This window comes from Balaenoptera borealis (genome assembly GCF_965194805.1).
Source record: "Balaenoptera borealis genome assembly, chromosome: 1".
NCBI classification, from domain to species: Eukaryota; Metazoa; Chordata; class Mammalia; order Artiodactyla; family Balaenopteridae; genus Balaenoptera; species Balaenoptera borealis.
Window position 1 is genome coordinate 109,123,509 of NC_138860.1, and position 3,125 is coordinate 109,126,633.

Sequence of the window (3,125 nt, forward strand, 5' to 3'; positions counted from 1 at the left end):
TCCTGAGGTTTCTTATACAAAAGATATCAAAGGTAAACATTTTTTATGCTTTGTAATTCTATCTTCAAAATATTCTGTTCATGCTGCTGTCTTCCTCTCCTGTTTTTTTCTTCTTTACCCATGCCTATGTAGGTGGCAAAGGCCTTAACACCCTGGGAGAAACGCTGTCAGTGAAGATCCTGAAACTCTAAAGAGAGTAGTGAATTTACAGGAGATGAATCAAGTTCTCCTGCCCTGGGAACAAGCCAGCCTAATCAATATATAGATCTACTTAGCTGTATGCACTAAATGTTTCTGAAATGTTGTCTGTAAAATAAATATTTGTATATGAAAATCATATATTCCCACCACCTTCCTTTGTGATTTTAGAAATGTGCTCCCACACACACAAAGAAAAATATTTACCTTAATATATTACAAAAGGACGCTGGTGGAGCCAAACATGCTCTTGAAGGAACAGTCTGACTGTCAACACCACTCATGCAAGAAGTTCATCAAACGGACAAACAATCCATATGATCATTGATACTCCTGCAAAAGCACAACTATGTCAAAACACACAATCAATTCCCGCTCGAATATTTAAACAGCCTTCCTAAGCTGTAATGCTGGATGTTTAATAAAACCCAATGGAAATAAATGAAAATACTTTCAGGGAAATTGTTAGGCATCCTCTGCTTTGCAGTTAAGTTGCTACTGCCCCCTTAACTAGCCACATACTCCTTTACCAATCAATGAAAGTTTGCTAACCTTAATGAGTAGTTAATTGATAAAAAAAAGAGATTCTATGTCTCTTACCTGATAAGGACAATTGTAGTGCCACCTGAGATAAAAGGAAGCTTCCTGTTACTTCTGTATAAGCCTGAAAACTGTGGAGCAAGATGTCAGGTATATAAATCAGAACGTGGCCTCCTGTTTTAACTACATGGATGCCATTCTGTGCAACTTGGGGAGAATCATATTTGGGAGAATCCTGCTTGCCTCCTCTACAAAAATGTGCATAATGATATCAATCTCATAGCGTCATCCATAGAATTAAATATTAATTTACTCACATGTCTTCTCTAATTTAACCCTCATCAATCATGAGATAAGTTTTCTTTATCACAATCTGACAGATTTAGAAACTGAAATTTGAAGGGTTGAACTCACTTATTCAGTCTTAGGCAACTAATAGGATTTGAATTAAGGTCTTTCCTAATACGAGGTCTGTGCTCTCCTTTTTAGCATAGCAGTTACCTTATCGTAGGCCTTCAAATAAGTTTATACATTTAGTGACAAATTTATGGATCAGCAAGTAAGTATTTGTCCAATGGATGAATGAATACAGTAAGTGTGTAAATGCATGTGCATGTGCACATAATGTGTGTGCAGATCCACAGCATGGAAACTTTAGTACCTGTTACAGCCGGTGCAACAGAATGAGTCCTGATTAGAAAGTTACTGCCCATAACAAATTATCAAAGAACTAGAAGAAACAAAAACACCTAAACACCACTAATCCTATGCTAAAACTAACTTCTTTTTTCTTGGGATGAATTCACAGTTTTCCTAGACAAATTTTCTTTATTGAAATAAGAGCTATGGGCTTTGGGAAATTTTCATCAAATCAGACTATTCAGTGCAGAAACAAATGTGTCAGTGCTTAGCAATCATACTATTTCTGAAAAAGAAAGCCAGCGCAATTATAAATATGGGCAAACATTGTCACATTTTCTAATATAATGTGAGAAAACGCTTGTATTGTTACTAAAGCATTTGAATTATTAATAGATCCGTTTTTAAGAGTGTTGACGTTTTGGTTGATTTGAATGGCCCTTAATGGAGTGGGGTTTAGCATTCTGGCTAGGTTGGCAGGCCAATTTACAGATCCCAGTCCTAGACACACAAAAGCCATTATCAGTCAGGGCCGAGAATTCCCAGTGAGGGAACCCTTTCGTTGCCATCATTGGTGGCAACTACTGTTCCCAGCCTCCTCGGCTCGGGGACTCCCTAATGAGGGAAAGGTGGAACTAAATGAAAAGAGCACCTCTCTTGAGATCAGGGGTTCTTGATTCAAATCCCAATTTTTAATTTATTGTTCCATTTAGAAAATACTGATTTTCATTAAACAGGTACTAGCCACCTTCTTAGGAGCTACCAAAACAAAGACCGACGATCATAAACGGCCCAGTATCCCAGCCAGTCTTCCTTCTTCCTTGCTACATCCTTCTCTGTGGCATGGGGGTAGGGAGGGCTTTCATTTCAAAAAACCACACCAGCAAACTGCACGGAGCAGGTTCTGACCAAAGGAAAGGAGAGGTCTCTACATTTCTGGGTCACAGACCAGTAAAGTATAGAAGTGTATTTCTCCTCATATCTTTGAATAGAGCAGTAGTAGACGGGGCAGTGAGTGGCCTGCCCATTCCCTTTGCCTCTGCACCAATGCAAGCTATTATCGGCTTCCGACTGCGAGCACCTATGACTCTGCACGGAGGGCTTTCTGTGGTTTCTAACAGAGGGCGGGGCCTGCCAGAAATGCTGAGGGAGCTCATCCCTCCCAGAGTAGCGTGCCATTAGTAACAGAGAAGAATAAATACCCGTCTTCCCCGCCCCTTGGGTGGGACACTTCTGATGTAAGTTCCTTACAGTCTCCCAGAGTTTGGCGGAGGACTGAGCCCGGGGGGGTCCACTGCACACACATTAGCTTCCTTCCTTCCCTTTCCTGTCTCACACCTTCATTCCGCTATTGGCGTTTCCTGAGATCATCTCCCAGATAAACTAATTATACTTAAATCCTTGTCTCGGGGTCTGTTTCTGGGGGACCCAACCTAAGACAGAGACTAAAGGACTTGTGTGAAAACATACTGAGTGTGCACAGGGCACGGCCCCTCATCCCCAGCAGTGCCGTTCGTGCTGGTGCACGGTGAAAACTACTTGCAAGTCCTTCCACCTCTACACCCCAACTCTGTGGTCAGGGAGAAATTTGGGGAGCCGTCTTACCCCACCACACATGTGCATAGTTGACGCTGGAACAATGCGGGTTTGAACTGCACAGGTCCACTTATCCATGCTTTTATTTTTTCAATAGTAAATACTACAGTACTACACGATCTGAGGTTGGTTAAATCCCCGGATGTGGAACC